Source organism: Petaurus breviceps, unplaced genomic scaffold, assembly GCF_028583685.1.
Source record: "Petaurus breviceps papuanus isolate PSGF00001 unplaced genomic scaffold, PetGlider_PUasm1.0 79, whole genome shotgun sequence".
NCBI lineage: Eukaryota > Metazoa > Chordata > Mammalia > Diprotodontia > Petauridae > Petaurus > Petaurus breviceps.
The window spans coordinates 8960933-8978201 of NW_027186523.1; the positions used below are offsets into that span (position 1 = coordinate 8960933).

Here is a 17269-nt window from a genome sequence, read left to right on the forward strand (position 1 = left end):
GAATACTAAAGAATCAACTAAAAAGCTATTTGAAATAATTAACAACTTTAGCAAAATTGCAGGATATAAAACAAACCCACATAAATCATTGGTATTTCTATATATTAGTAACAAAGCCCAGCAGCTAGACATAGAGAAATTTCATTTAAAGTAACTGTAGACCACAAAATATTTGGGAGTCTTACTTGCCAAAAGAAACTCAGGAACTATATGAACAAAATTACATAACACTTTTCACACAAATAAAATTGTATCTAAATAATTAGAAAAATATCGGTTGCTCATGGGTAGGCCAAGTTAATATAATAAAAATGACAGTTCTGCCTAAATTAATTTACTTATTTAATGCCATACCAATCACACTACCAAAAATTATTTTGTAGAGCTAGAAAAAATAATAAAGTTCATTTGGAAGAGCAAAAGGTCCAGAATATCAGGGGAAATAATGAAAAGAAATGCAAGGGAAGGTGACGTAGCCATACCAGATTTAAAACAATAGTATAATATAATGTAATGTAATATAAATTTTAATAACATATAATAAATATATAATATTATAAAGCAGTAATCATTAACAACTTGTTGCTGGCTAAGAAAAAGAGTGGAATAGGTTAGGTACACAAGACACAATAGTCAATGACTATAATAATCTATTGTTTGATAAACCCAAAGACTCCAACTTCTGGGATAAGAACTCATTATTTAACAAAAACTGCTGGGAAAACTGGAAAATAGTATGGCAGAAGCTAGGTATAGATCAACATCTTACAGCATTTACCAAGATAAGGTTAAAATGGCTACATGATTTAGACATAAAAGGTGAGAGTATGAGCAAATTAGGAGATCAAGGAATAGTTTACCTGTCAGATCTATGGAGAATGGAAGAGTTTATGATGAAGCAAGAAATAGAGAACATTATGAAATGCAAAATGGATAATTTTGATTACATTAAATTGAAAGCTTCTTACACAAACAAAGCCAATACAGCCAAGATTAGAATGGAAACAGAAAGCTGGGAAACAAAATTTTTACAACCAGTGCCCCTGACAAGGCTTCATTTCCAAAATATGTAGAGAACTGGGTCAAATTTATAAGAATTCAAGTCATTCCCCAATTGATAAATGGTCAAAGGATATGAACAAGCAGTTTTCCGATGAAGAGATTAAAGCTATCTATAGTCATATGAAAAGTGCTCTAAATAACTATTGAGTAGAGAAATAAAAATTAAAACAACTCTGAAGTACCACCTCACACCTATTAGATTGACTAATATGATTTAAAAAAGGAAAATGATTAATGTTGGAGGGGATGTGGGGAAATTGGGGCACTAATGCACTGTTGGAGTTGGGTACTGATTAACCCATTCTGGAGAGCAATTTGGAAATGTGTCTAAAGGGCTATAAAACTGTTCATACACTTTGACCCAGCAATACCACTTCTAGGTCTCTATCCCAAAGAGATCATAAAAAGGGGAAAAGGACCCACATGTACAAAAATATTTAAAACAGCTCTTTTTATGGTGGGCAAGAATTGGAAATTGAGTGGTTGTTCATTAATTGGGGAATGGCTGGACAAATTGTGGTGTGATTATGGTGGATTACTGTTGTACTATACAAAATCATGAGCAGGATGCTCTCAGAAAAACCTGGAAAGAATTTATATGAACTGATGGAAAGTGAAATGTACTGTGTACAAAGTAATAGTAATATTATAGACTGATCAACTGTGAATGACTTAGCTTTTCTCAGCAATACAGCGATCTAAGACAGCTCTGAAGGACATATGATGAAAAATGCTGTCTATCCCCAGAAAAAGAAATGATGGTGTTTGAATGCAGATTGAAGCATACTTTTTTTTTAAACTTTCTTTTTTTTTTCTTGAGGTTTTGGGGTTTTTTTGGTCTATGTTTTCTTTCCCAACATTACTATTATGGAAGTGTTTTACATGAATACACATGTCTTACCTATATTGAATTGCTTGCCTTCTGGGGGGCAGGGCAGGGCAATAAGAGAATTTGGAACTTAAAGTTTTAAAAATGAATGTTAAAAATTATTTTTTCATGTAAAGGTAGAAAAATAAAATGCTGAAAAAAAGATATTAGGGCACTAAGGTTTAGGGAGACATATATCATCAATCCAAAAAAAAACCTTTATCAGAGATGCTGGATATAAAGATAGTTTTCTCTATTGAATATTTCCCTTCTTACTCTAGCTATAAGAATTTTGTTTCTAAAAAAAGGAGGGAAGAAAGTGAATGAGTATTTATTAACCATCTGTTATGTGTCAGGCCCTATAGTAGCACTTTACAAATTATCTCATTTATTCCTCATAACAACTCTGTGAGGTAGGTGCTATTATTATCTCCCATTTTACAGTTGAGGTAACAGAGGTAGACAGAGGTTAAGTGATGAGCTCAGGGTCACACAACTTGTAAGTGTCTGAAGTCACATTTGAACTCAAGTCTTCCTGATTCTTGGCCTAGCACTCTACCCGCTGCGCTACCAAGATGCCCAAGTTTGTTAATTTCATGTAGTCAAAATTGTCTGTATTTTGTGATCCACAGGAGAGGTGTCAAAACTTATAGTAAAACTCCTAGGTGCATACCCAACCAGATTAAAATGTAATTGTCAAATGTTTTATAAAATAAATAAAAATGCAACATAGCATGGGTAATGTTAATTTGTGGTTTTCTAAGTCAATATGGGCCCAATAGGAATCTAATTCTTTTTTAGTTCAACACCACTGATCTCTACAGTATCTCTTGTGTGATAAAGAAATTTCCTAGTCATACTTTTTGAAAGGTATCTCCATTCATTTCTCTTCCTCACCCCCCCCTTTCTTTTAAAATAAATAGTGTGACCTTTTATAATTTGATCATATATACATTTGGTACTCATTGTGGCAACTGGTATAAATTGCTGGTCTAAAGCTTTTTTTTTTAAACTACTTCCTAGTTTTCCCAGATTGAAAAAATAAATGAGGAGTTCTTTCCCAAATACGTTATATTCTTGGGTTTATCCAACACTGCTGAGTTTGATCATTCCTGTATTTTGATCATTAGGTTTATTCCATAGATCTCTTTTTCTGCCTTTAACCAATATCATAAATTACTTTGTTTGAAGAGTAAATTCTTTTTTTATTCTGAACTTAAAAATAAAAAAATAGAGAATTCCCTTATGTAGCAGAACATTACTAATATTCTACACAAAGCTATGAATCTCCATTTTATATGCCTTCATTTTAAAAAATAAAATATATAATTATTTATGCATTACTTTAAAAACTATTCTGCTTGTCTGCTTCCCTCTGAACTTCCTTCTGTTCTCTGTGTTTTTAAAAATGTTACAATGGGGGCAGCTAGGTGGTGCAGTGAATAGAGCACCGGCCCTGGAGTCAGGAAGACCAGGATTCAAATCCAGCCTCAGACACTTAACACAAAACTAGCCCTGTGACCTTGGGCACATCACTTAACCCCAATTGCCCTACCTTCCCCCCTCCAAAAAGGAAAAAAAAGTTACAATGGCCCTGTCTTTTCCTTTTTTTTTTTTTGGCTTCATGGTTGCTAACCTACACTTTCCCAATTCCTTCCTTCCTTCCTTCCTTCCTTCCTTCCTTCCTTCCTTCCTTCCCTTTTTCACACCACTTTTTTTTGTACTCTAATTTTCAAACAAACTGTACTACCAAATCTAACTGTCTTACTTTTTCTAGCCTTTCTAATTTGCATCGATCTTTTACCCCCATGTCTGGAGCACACTCCTATCTATAACCTTACCTTCTCTTCCTTCAAGACCTAGCTCAGATGCTCTCTTCCACGAAGCTTTCTTTGATTCTCTTTTTTCTCCCTTCCCCCTGAAATAATCCATCCCTCATTTATCCTACTCTGTTTAATCACATTTATCACATTCCAACATTTATTATAGTTATTTGTGCACATCTTGTTCCCTCAGATTTTTAGTTTCTTGAGGTTGGAGGTTGTAATTTTTCATTTTTAAAAATTTCTACTTCCTGGAATAATTATTTAGAAAATATGTGATGAACATAGAAAAATTATATGATGAACATACATTGTAACCAGTTGTCATTTTATTATAAATGAAACTTTTGTATCTACACCATATTAGTATTACTTATTTTATAACCTTTTATAGTCAATATAAATTATCTTTTAAAATATAATTTTATATTTTCTTTGTTGATATTGTTATGCATGGCTTCATGATTTAACCTAGTCTTAAACGCTATCACTTAAGCTCTCCTCATCCTCAGTTTCCTCATCTGTGAAATGGGGATAATAGCAGGAATTAACTCACAAAGTAGTTGTGATGATCAAATGAGATATTTGTAAATCGCTTAGCATAGTGCTTGGTACATAATAGGTGTTTAATAAATGCTTATTCCCTTCTCCCATGTAAAAATTATATATTGGATAATATAGTAACTCTATCAATAACATTTAGATAGTGACTTAGGGTTATAAATTACTTAACTAAAAACTTTGTTCTTTAGGGAGGCTTTATTTTTATTTTCTGTAAAAACTGGGGGTTGGTATGTTTCCTATACATATTTACCACATTTAATCAGTTTAATTCAGTTAATTCTGTACAAATCTGATTAGATGTAATGATAATATTACATCTAGGAATAATGTTATAAATAGGTGATAGGCTGTCTGACATTCCATTAGGACTTTGCAATTTGGGGGGAGATTTGGTTATAATGGGTTAACATCATGAAATGACATTTTCAGGAGCAATCTTAATCTGGGTTAGGGTATATCTGTAATTTTTTAAAGGAATTCTTCCTCTAGAAAAGCCTTAACATTTTAGTAAGTGTAATTTGTTAATTACATTTGCACAGTTTGGCACATGACTAAAGGAGGATTAATATGTATGGTTTACCTGAGTGCCAATCCTTCCTGACTTCTCTGTGATACTTTACAATACCTGTAATTGATTCACTCACTGCTTAATTCTTTTCTCCCTGCCTCCTCTTTTTCCCCCAGGTGATGTACTTTCTTAGTTGTCCTGTATAAATTATTCTTATCTGAACAGATGGCTAGGAAAAACCAAAGTTCACTCTTTTGTGGTATATAGATAAACCTTTCTGACTTTCTCTTCCTAATCTCTTAGTTGTAGATCCTTGATCCGTTTCCCCCATATGCTCTATCGTTTGTCTTTAGCCTTTTGCACTTACTCTATTCACATTCTGTGAGTGAACTCATCCACTTCCATGACTTCAGCTATCATCTATATTCAGATGATTCCTAAGTCTCTATTTTCAGAAGAGAGTATGAGAATACGAAACTTTAAAAAAAAAGTGTCTTAAATAATTAATTTAGCAGAGAAAAGATAGAGCACACTTTGTAACTGGTAACACTATGGTAAGGATATTGTAGTCTCTTAATTTACAAAAAGAACACCGTTAAGTCTTTGAATTTCCATAACTAAAGTTCTAGAATTTCTTCTCAAGTGTACTTTGACAGAGTCGAATCAGATCTGTTCACTCTTTCTACTTTGAATAGCCTTTTGAGCTCACTTGTTTCTGATGATGACCTATCTTGCTAGTCACAGTAGTACTTGATATAAATTTTTATGAAGGGGGTAGGTGGGGAGGGATGAGCAAATAATAACTAGATTAAACTGCAGGATCTGTAGGATGGGCTTTATACTTGCTTTTTTTTTTTTTTTGGAAACTGGATCTTTCCTGTAATGTGTTATATGACTGTCCCATTTTGCAAATTAGAGCTGATTATCACCGTTAGTTTCTCACAAGCTAGCCTAGAAGTAAATTCTGTGGAATTAGAGAATTTGGCATTGTGCCAGCTTCATAGCAATGGCTACGCTTAAGGTGTAGGAATGTTGGTGCCTGAGAGTCCTTGGAGTATTAAAGTAGACACTGGATAGTGCATTATTTGGTAGAATGTCACAGACTCTACTCAGCCCTTTTCTAAGTTTAAACAGGCATTTCAATTTTGTGTTGCTTGAATTCTTCATCCTATTTGTAAGTTATTTCATGAAAGGGTAATTGTATTTTTATTTGAGGGAAATAATGAGTTTTTCCTTTCACACAGGTATAAATGTCATCCTAGCAAAGCCTCTTAGTTTCTCCTCGCTTTTAATCATGGTTGTTTACTTCAGTATCTTATTTGATGTTTTGTTAAGGAGTTTTAAAAAGGAGAGGTAGGAGAAAGTTAAAGAAGTTATGAAGGTTTTACTGCATTGGACGAAGTTCTGGTTGTCTGTGATTTTGTATACCCATCTTCATTATATGGTCCACTTTTTAAAACATTCTCCTTTTGGGACTTCCCCAAAACCTTTGCCCAAATAATTATTTGTTAGTTTGATTGTGGAGGGTTGAGTAGGTGGGAGGTAGTAAGGGAAGGAAAATGAGGGGTGGGTTGAGAGGTTTCATTGTTTATAAATAGATTTGAATGATCTGACCATAAAATTTACTTTGACATAGTTCTAATGTTTTACCTTATTACTGACAAGAACTTCAAATCTTATCACACACTAAACTTTCCATTACATTCCAGAGTAACAAACATAAAATTTACCATTCTCTCCTTTCTATATGTTCATTGGCCCTAGAGTGTTAAAAGTAGATTAGTGAAACTTACATATCTGTTACAGAATGTTACATTTGACTTAACAGGTCTTCAAATAAAGGAGTGATTAGAATAAGCACTTTTCAGGAAAGCAAATTGCTTTTTATAATTAGTATTAGAATACTAATTCTTATTCTGCATGACATAACTTTCATGTAGCTTTTTAGAACCTCTAGCATGACAGTCAGTCACTGGCAAGTTCATTTTGTTCTTGAATGTAGCTTTCTTGATATAGACTTAATTTCAGTTAATTTTTCTCCATTCTTGGTTATATTAGGGTAGCTAAGATTCAGTTCTATTCAACAAACATTAAGCACCTTTATGTTACACTACTAGTGTTGACAGGGTCACTGGGCTGGTAGTCAAGACAATCCAAAATTAACTACTGAACTGTCTTCTGGTTGTATGGTTTGGGATGGTATTTTAATCTCTATTTCATTTATTTCATCTATTTCATTTAACCCTTAAAGACCTATCCTTTATAAACATTCACATTCACTTGTCCATTCCAAGTATATTTAGGAATTTCTTCTTTTTTTTTTTAGCCAAAGAAAAGCAAAGTTTATTAAAAGTTCACTTGCATTAGACACGAGTAAATCTGTGCTAGGTCCGATATTTAGGAATTTCTGAAGAGATTTTTCATCAGTACAGGGAGCTGCCAGTGGTACTTAAATGTTTCTAGTGTCTCTGAAACCAGCTTACTTTCAAGAAAAAGATGTTTGGAATATATCTTCACATATAGTAAACTCATTTAAGCTACTACTAGTCATATAAGAGGGAAGAACCATTAATTACTCCTTTCCCCTCTTTTTTGACTCAACTGCCCTGACCAAAAATTGCCAAGATCTACCCAAAGGGTGGGGAATCTGTAGCCTTGATGTTGCATGTGGCCTTCTAGGTCCTCAAGTGAAGCCCTTTGATGTAATCCAAACTTCACAAAACCCTTTAGGACCTCAAGTGTGGTCCTTTGATTCAATCAAAGGGACACACTTGAAGACCTAGAGGGTCACTGTGGCTTTGAGGCTGCAGGTTCCCCACCCTTGAAGCCAGTGTCCCACTTATTTTAAACAGTAGGATACTATAAAATGCCAGTACAAACCAGTAATTTAGGTAAAATCTTTTGGGATTTTTTTTGCCACAGACTTTGACCTGTAGTCATCTCCATACATTAGCTAATTGGAAAGACCTGATTTCAGTCAGAAGAAACGGTTTACACTCCCATCTCAGCAGCCAATATCTAGCACATATTTGAGAAGCCTTCTTTCATGTTTTGAGTTTAGAGTAGAGCTATAGGATGGGTACCAGTCACTTATCTCCTTTATTTTATCCATACTTGTTCCTGCTACAACTCACAGCCACTGTTTACACAAATGATTTGCTTCTACTCTGCCTATAATGAGTGGGAGAATTAAGATCCACGATTTTCTTGGCAAAAGAAAAGCCCATGCTTAAAGCAGCACAAGGAACTGGTAACTAAGAGAGGGAAGTAAGTGACTCGTTTTCATCCACTCCCACATTCTGTAGCTTCATTACAGCCTTGCAGCATGATTCAGAGTTTCCTGCATAGTATAGTTTTCAACCATAGAATTCCCCAAATGATATAGATTCCTTTTGTTTATTTTTATTTCTTTTAAAAATATTTTATTTCGCTTTCGTGCTTTGGCAACATTGTGGCTGCTACAGCAGCCTCGGGTTCCTCCCCGACTTCGACTCCGGCCCTGACCCCAACCCCGGTGTCCACACCGGATTCCGCACAGGCCCAGGGCCAGGACCCCCTCGAGCCTGGGATCCCCGGGCCGTTCCCTGGCGGCCGCGTGGTCCGGCTACACCTGGTCATCCTCGCCTCCATCGTGGACAGCTGCGAGTGTCACAGCGAGGGCGCGGGCTGCGTCATCGGCACTCTGCTGGGAACAATTGACTCTCAGTAGAAGTCATCAACTGCTTTTCAGTGCCACATAATGAGTCTGAGGATGAGGTTGCTGTGGACATGGAATTTGCTAAGAATATGTATGAATTACACAAGAAAGTCTCTCCAAGTGAACTTATTCTGGGCTGGTATGCCACAGGCCATGACATCACAGAACATTCAGTACTGATTCATGAGTACTACAGCCGGGAGGCCCATAGCCCCATTCACCTCACTGTGGACACCAGCCTCCAGAATGGGCGGATGAGCATCAAAGCCTGCGTCAGTGCTTCCATGGGTGTTCCTGGAATCCGCTTTTCTTCTGCTCTGTCCTATAGGTCAGGTCAAGGGAGGACCCACATCAGGTAGAGTTGCTGGCTGTAGCTGCTGCTCATTGGGTTTCCTCACAGGCTCACAAGTTTCTCGCTGAGAGCAATTTGTGACTAGGTTAGGTTGGCAAGGTAAGTCACCATCAACAGGTCATTGATGTTGCTGTTCAGCATGGTCTCAAAGTCCTCAGGGGCAATCTTGGGAACTTGGTTAACCAGGCCCATCAGGAAGCGGCCCAGTGTTGTCAGCTGACACCTTTCCGGACAGCACATTCTCGGCATACTGCAACACTGTGCTTAAGAGCATCCTGGATCCGGGCTGATGCACCACCAACTTGCTGCAGATCACTTGAAAAGCCAATCACATGACTGGGGCTGAAACATGTCTTCATGATCAGGTCAATTCCAATTCGCTCAGTATCATAGTAGACATATTTCACTGTCAGTGGAGTGAACATCGTTCTGGTAGGGTGCCTTCTTTTTCAGTTTTTGAGAATAATCTGTGAAGTATGGGTACTAATCATTCTCTGAAAGGTTGATAGAGTTCTCTTGTGAATCCGTACATCAGAAACAGAAGTTTTTTTCTTTGGTAGTTCCATTACAGCTACATCTATTTCCTTTTCTGTGAGGCTATTCAGCATTTCTAACTGGAGTTATAGTTTGGTTGTTTTATATTTTTGAAGGTATTCCTTTCTTTTGTATTCTTAGTTTTGTTAGCATATAACTGTGCATAATTGTAGCAGCAAGCACCCCAAGCGTCCTCAGGGTTTGCTGCCACCACAGGTTCTTGGATCTGCTTTGATAAAGGAAAGCAACTCAAAATGGGTTAACAAGCTTACTTTAATCAGTCAAACATATATCGTTTACTTCGTTCAGGGGAAAAAGGTCAGCACCCTGAACTTCAAAGTATACAGGCAGAATTATCAAGACAGAAATAGATCAAGTAGACAGATTTCCAAACTGTCCAACCATTACATCCATACCCAGTCAACATCTGGGTTTCCACATCTGGGTTTTTCAAAGCCGGGGGGGCTCAGGACAGCGGCTTCCCAGAATCCATATCAAATCACAGAACACTTCTCAAAGTGAGCCCCAAAACAAAGCCTCACATCAGGGCTTATATAGCCTTCTCCTGGCTCAGAGAATGTAACAACCTTTTGGATCCACTGGGCAATCAAAAAGTATCTACTGAAAAACAAGCCTCCCACCCCAGGCTCCAGGTGCACTTTAGCCTAGGGGCAGGGAAGATCTTGAAAATTTACATTCTCATTACAATAATATATTCAGATTATTCTTTTTATTTCTTTGGGTTTTGCTGTGATTTCACCTTGATCATTTGTTATTTTGATTTGATTTTTTTTTTCACTTTTTAATCCAATTAGTTAAGGGTTTATCAATTTTATGAGTCTTTTCAAAGAACCAGTTTTAAATTTTATTTATCATCTTTATGGTTCTTTGGCTTCTATTTATTTCCCCTCTAACTTTTAATATCCCTCTTTTTGTGCTTATTTTATGTTTATTTTTTTACTTTCTAATTTTTTTTTTTTTTTGCTTTTTGGAGCGCAGTTGGGGTTAAGTGAATTGCCCAAGGTCACATGGCTAGTTTTGTGTGTGTGTTGTTAAGTGTCTGAGGATGAATTTGAACTCGGGTCCTCCTGACTCCAGGGCCGGTGTTCTATTCACTGCAACCTAGCTACCCCAGACTTTCTAATTCTTTAAGAATTCATATTCAGTTCATTAAATCCTCTCTTTTTCTGTTTTGTTAATGTATGTTAATAAGGATATGATTTTCCCTTTGAGGACTGCTTTAATTGCATCCCAGAATTTTAGTATATTGTTATTATCATAGTTTTACATAGTTATTAATTGTTCTATTATTTGTTCTTTGTCCTACTCATTAGTTAGGATTTCATTGTTAAGTCTCCATCTATATCTGTCTTGATTTGTATCTGTATCTTTTGTTTGTGGTCCCAGAATTAATGACTATTTTTATTATGGTCTATTGCGAATGTATTGATTAGTTTTGCCTTTTTTACATTTGTTTGCAATAATACATATGTTAAAATATATATATATATATATATATAGACATATACTTTTTTTGCTGTCCCATTTAGAAGACATTGTAAGTCTTTTAACTCTAGTTTCTCCAGGATTTTCTTCAGTTCTGTATTTTCCCCTTTGTTTATTTTTCTGTTATATTTGTCTAAAACTGAGCGAAGGATATTGAAGTCTCCTGTCACTGTTGTGTACCTATGTTTTCTTATAAGCCAGTGTTTCCTTAACAAATTTGAATGCTGAGATATTTGGAGAGTTTAAGCTTATTACTGAAATTGGTTTGTTGTCTATAGTTTCTTTCAACATGATATTGCTTCCTTGTTTATCCATTTTTATTTTCTAATGTTTTTGCTTTGTCAGATAGCATAATTGCAATTCTTTTTGCTTAGATACTTAGTAAAAGTTTTATTTTGTGTATGTCTTTATTCTCTAAATGTATTTCTTATAAGCAGCAAATTATACATTTTTTGGGTTTTTCATCCAATCTGTCCCTCTTTTTTGGTTTTATTCAGTTTTTGAATGTATTCACATTTAAAGTTATGAGTTAGGTTCATATTTTCCTCAATCTGTCTCTAATATTTTTTTCAAGTTATGATTTTTTTCTCCTATAAACACAGTCCTTCCTTTTACCTTAACCTTTTTTAATGATGGTCCTGTTCCCATTGACTCTGTTTCCCTCATCCCATCTTTTCATTTGTTACCCATTTCCCTTTGGAGTTTTTGCTTATTTGTTCCTTTTTCTTTCCTGATTTTATCTGGTTATATAATTTTTCACTCTCCTCTTTTTCTCAAAGAAATAGATTTCCCCTCTCCTTTCCTTGCCTTCAAGTGGTCTTTTTCATTAGTTTTAAGATTTTTTATTTCTTTGCACCTTTTTTCAAAATTTCAAAATTAAATTTTCCTGCTCTCTTTATTATCCACCCTCTCTGTTTACCCTAGACCTTCATTCTTTGATTTGTGAACTCTATATATCTTATCTCTCTCTCTCTCTCTCTCTCTCTCTCTCTCTCTCTCTCTCTCTCTCTCTCTCTCTCTCTCTCTCTCTCTCCATATATATATATATATATGTTTTTCATGTAATCAAAGTTTTCCAGTTATCCATTCTAGTCTCTCTCCTACGCAGTTTCTACTATTGCCTTGTACAGCTTGTTGTATAGATTCTCTTTTACCATTGTGTGTCATGTCACGCAGAGAAGAAAGCCAGTTATTTCGGGTGTCATGGAGGATACTGCCCCATTGTAGGGGCCCACCCTCAACATATAGCACATTATGCAGCCCACCACTGATCTATAATGCACTCCTATAGTTACCTCTTTCTTCCCCATTTGCCTTAAAAATCTCTTTTCTGACTCTGTGCTCTTCTTCTCCAGTTGTCAATTGCCCTCTGGAGTTCCAGCTCCCTTCACATCTCTCCCCACCCCTCTCCAGGAAGGATAAGTAGAGTTTTCAAGCACCAATTTGCCTTGTCTACACCCTGAGCAAGGTCTCTATCTCTTCCCAGAACATCTTTATTCTTCTGTGGGAGTATACATCAGTTGAACCCCTTCTCAACATCAAAACAAAGTTTCCTTCCTTTCCTTCCTTTTTTAGTCCCTCCTTCCTCCTCATTCTCTTGTATGCTCTTTCATTTATGAGAAAATAGGGGTCATCTTTCTGTCATTGCTGTCCTTAGATTTAACCCCTTTACATCATACATTCCTTTCTATCACCCTGTTCCCCTCCCCACTTTCATGTGCCCTCTAATGTTGCAAAGTAGTCCTATAAAAACAAACAACACTTATTTACCTATAGGCATGTTGTCAGGTTCTTTCCATATTGCCCGAGGTCTGCCTCTCACATTTATCTCCATTAGATTTCTGCCTTCACCTCTGCTTGTGTACTTTGAGAAAGAAATTTCTTCCCTGGTGTCTCAGCTGTCACACTGTTGTTATTATTGTCCTTGGCTGCTGCATTTATTCACTTCTGCATTTCAGTTGTTTGGAGTATTTAAGAAGTAGATAACTTCTTCAGTTGTAATTTTTTTTTTCTAAAAATGTTTCAAATGTTCTGTTGCTCTTCAGAATACATTATTCCATTCCCTCTTTTTTCTAATGGGTTCAGAATAGTCTTGTGTCATTTGAATTTCTTTTCCTTCTTATTTGAAAGTCTTTTTCCTAGGGGCGGCCAGGTAGCACAGCGAGTAAGAGCACCGGCTCCAGTGTTGAGAAGACCTGGAGATCAAATCCCGGGCTCAGACACTTAGCACCCACCCAGAAACACCTGGCCGTGTAACCTTGAGCAAGTTACTTAACCCCAATTGCTTAGGGGCGGCCAGGTGGCTCAGCGAGTAAGAGCACCGGCTCCGGTGTTGGGATGACCTGGATCAAATCCGGGCTCAGATACTCAGCACCACACCCAGAAATAATAACTGGCCGTGTAACCTTGAACAAGTTACTTAACCCCAATTGCTTTAAAAAAAAAGTCTTTTTCCTTGATTACTTATTGTTTTTCAATAATCAATAATCTGTAAACATTTTTTAAGCCCCTACAATGTGTCAGGCACTGTGATAAGTGCTAAGGACACAAATATGAAAAAAAAAGAGTCCTTTCCCTTAAGGAGCTTACGGTCTATTGGGGAAAGATAACAAACCTAAGGAAAATGGGGAGAGGAAATGATGACACATGGGAGCATGCAGAGAATCAGTCACTGAAGTCTCAAAGTTAGGTGCAGCCAGGTGAAAAATTAGGAGATGTCTGAGCTGAACTCTCTTCTTAAAAGGAAGTTTGGAATTCATGACTTCACCCTCCAACTATAGAGGCAGAGGGTAGTAATGAGGTGTAGTACTAAGTTTCTGAATTGAATTGTTAAATTTAACCTTGTGTCTTGGAGTTTTAAGCCTTGAGTTTTTTTTCTTTCTTTTTCTGGAGGTGGTCTCTGAATTTTTTCAATTGATGTTTCATTTTATATGTTCAGAAGTTCTGGGCAATTCTCTTCCATTACTTCCTGCATTGTGGTATTAAGGTTTTTTTGTCTTCTTGTGATCTTCTGGGAGGTCTGTGATTGCTAGGTTGTCTCTTTTTTCTGTCCATCTTTGAAATCAGTATATTTTGCTTGTATAGTGACCATATTTAATGTTATTATTTTTTTCCTTTTCTTCTTCTAGATTGTCTTTCACTTCTGTATATTTGCGTTTCCAATCTATTGTTGTCTCTTTTGTTTCTTTGGTGAAACTTGCCATATCAGATTTCAGTTTTTCTGTTCTGCTGATTATTTTTGCTTTTCAGGCTATAAATTTTGCTCTCATAATTCTAATTTATCTTTTAAGCCACTCAGGAACAGTGTGTTGTGGTTTTATGTTCATCTCACTTTCCATAGGATCCTCTGTCTCATCAAGTGTTAGATCATTTTTCTTTGTTTTGCAGTATTTATTTGTAGGTGTCTGAACTTATTTATTAGACCTGAAGGCTGTTTTTACTTCTGTTAAAATTTTCCTTGTTAATTTTTTTTTTTTTTGCCTTTTGGAGGGCAGTTGGGGTTAAGTAATTTGCCCAGGGTTACACAGCTAGTTTTTTTGTGTGGGTCTTAAGTGTCTGAGGCTTGAACCAAACTCGGGTCCTCCTGACTCTGGGGCTGGTGCTTTACTCACTGCGCCACCTGGCCGCCCTTTCTTTGTTAATTTAACTGCATATGTTACAAATCTTTTAGTTTCTTCTTCCTGAAATCTTTGGTAATTTTTGGCTTAAAACAAAAAAAAAAACCTTTCGGCTTTTCCTATGTAAGTTTTCTGATTCTTTCCCTTCTAATACTGGTTTCCTTAGAAGCTGGATCTGAAAGTGTGTCAACCTCTTCCTATGCTGGGTAATTTATGGCTCCTCAGCATAAGTCTCTGCCTCAGGTGATTTTTGGGTAGTTAGAACTGGCCCCAGCTGGATGCTGTGCTTTTCCCTTAGGCTTAGTGCAGTACTGTTCAGTTGGTGTTGTCCCCTTCTCTTCCATGGTGTCCTGTCCTACTTCCTCTGGGCAGTTCATAGAGATTCCCTACTGGTGCTCTTGGGCCTACAGTTTAGAGTTTTGCAGCACTGGTGCTACAGGGTTGTCTGCCCTGACATGAGCAGGATTATTACCCTGGTGCTGTGGAGGTTGTCCATCCTGGTACTGACAGTTCATGCTACAGAGTTGTGGACCTCCAGCAGCCTTTTGTCCCTGAAAGGCTGCTTCCTGTCACACTGACTAGCACTGCTCAAGCAAATTTTAGCAGCCTGGAGCCAGGAGCCAGTGGCTTTCCATAGCACTGTTAAGGAAGGAAGCGAATGACCACAGTATGGTTGCAAATCCTGAACCATATGTCAGTTTCTTAGATCTGCTAGGGCAACTGGTAGAATGGGAGGTAATTCGAGTAGTTACTGAGTGAGCCTCAGAGTCAATGAGCATCATTTTATGGGTATTTTTTTTTAGCCTTCTTTTGGATTCTGGGTATACTAGACCATGGAGACAGCTGAAGTTGCTTCATCTTTGGCACATAATTTCTGTTTTGGAGAGGTTTGAGAGGTTGTGGGATAGCTCTCTTATTTTGTTGCTTAATGTGACCCAGAATTCCTTATAACTTTTCATTTATTATCATCTCCATTTTATAGATTAGGAAATGCTTGACTTCTTCTAATGACTTAGAGGGTATTTCCTCAAAGAGTAATGCTAATATCAGTAACTAATTGCATTTCTTTTGGATTTAGTTGAATCTGGATAATGGGACTGGTTTACACTTCATAGATCTGTAATATCATTGCCTGGGAACTCCTGGGTCACATCTTTTCCTTCTGGGCCTTTATTGTCCATATCTCTCCATTAATTCCCCATAGAGAATCTGCTTGAGGCACTGGATGACTTCATCTGTGTCTTTACTTGGTACCAATGTAGCACTTGGCTGACTAATTATTCCTTCTTCATATTCTATTACTGATCTTATATATTTTTGAATTATAGATTTTCTGGATAATATTTTTTTATTCCACTGGCTCACAGGTCATCTTTGGTAACATGATGGAACCTACTTATGCCTGAAATAAATCTTTTTTTTTAGTTGCCCATAAATTTTATTCTTTGGAGATTATGGTGACTTGTGATTTTTAGCCATATACATTGCTTTTATTATTATTTTTTCTTATTCTGATCTTAATCGATAAGGTAAACATTACCATTCACAAAGTAAAACAGAAAAAGCAGATTTTACTTGAGACTTTAAATATGTGTTATATATAGCTTATCTCTTAAAGTATATAATACACTTTTTTCAAAGATAGCCCGCTTGTCTGTTTTTCCTGCTAAACTTCCTTTTCTTCAGTACAAATTATTTATTATAGTTCAACTTTTTTATATCCAGAAGTATGCCAGATATTGTACAGAATATAGATAAGGTAGATACTCCATCCTCATAGATTATAAATACAACTGAGAAGAAATAGCTAGAGTCTTTAAGGGTAAGAGTTGTTTTTCTTTCACAGCTTTAGGTTCAAAAGAGGATTTGTTCATTTGTCCTCCCTCTTGTCATACTTAACCAAAGATAGAAGGTTGAATCTATTACATTGGGTAACTTAAATAAAAATATTTTGGCTTTTGAGTTTATTCACATTAGTAATAGTAACAAAATCACCATCACTTTTTCTTGTGCTCTTTGCTTATTCTGCTCTCCAGTCTGTTCATTATCCCAAAGATTTAAGCATTTATTGTGTCCTGAAGCCTGGTACATAAGCTTTGTTAGATCCAGGTAGCAAACAGTTTAGAAAGATAAGTTCTTTGTGGGAAACCATATGGTTGCATTCACCCTGATTTTATATTTAAAGATCATCAAGAGAGCATTCTAGTTAATCTCAATACCCAAGTCAGCAGTGGGGACAAATATGATGCCAATTAACTAAATTAACCTGTTTTCTTCTTTACCAATATCTGCCGAATGGAAAAAGAAATGTGTATCTATTTTTATAAGTGGAAAAGGAAAAAAACCCCCACAAGATTTTTTTTTTTTTTTGGTCCTTTCATCCTGAGAATTTCCTTTGGTTTTAAAGAATATACAAACCTATCAGGTGGGTTTTCCTCCATACTTACTTTGGGCAAAGTTTTCTCCTGCTTTTTGAATTACTTTGATTTTAACCTATTGTTCTCTTAATGACCAGTCAGTTACCATTTTGAATGTCTATGCTTTATACAAGTTTCCTTTGCTTTATGAAATAGTCATATTACAGAAAATTAGCTATAAAGTTAATATCAATTAAGCAAATTTCTCATTGACTAGAACTGTCATTATCAAATTGAAAATTTACTTTTAGGTGTGGGGAGGGTGGTAAAAGACAAGTTGGGAAAATTAGGGAAGTAGAAGCTCAGATGGTGACCGTTGCA

General features: G+C 36.2%; 1 protein-coding gene and 1 pseudogene across 1 annotated transcript in view; both read left to right on the top strand.

Moving 5' to 3' along the window:
• The window catches only part of LOC138175820 (transcription initiation factor TFIID subunit 3-like), a 260852-nt gene that overhangs the window by 31817 nt on the left and 211766 nt on the right, over positions 1-17269 (top strand). The window lies entirely within an intron of this gene.
• Positions 8265-9694, top strand: LOC138175911 (eukaryotic translation initiation factor 3 subunit F pseudogene; annotated as a pseudogene).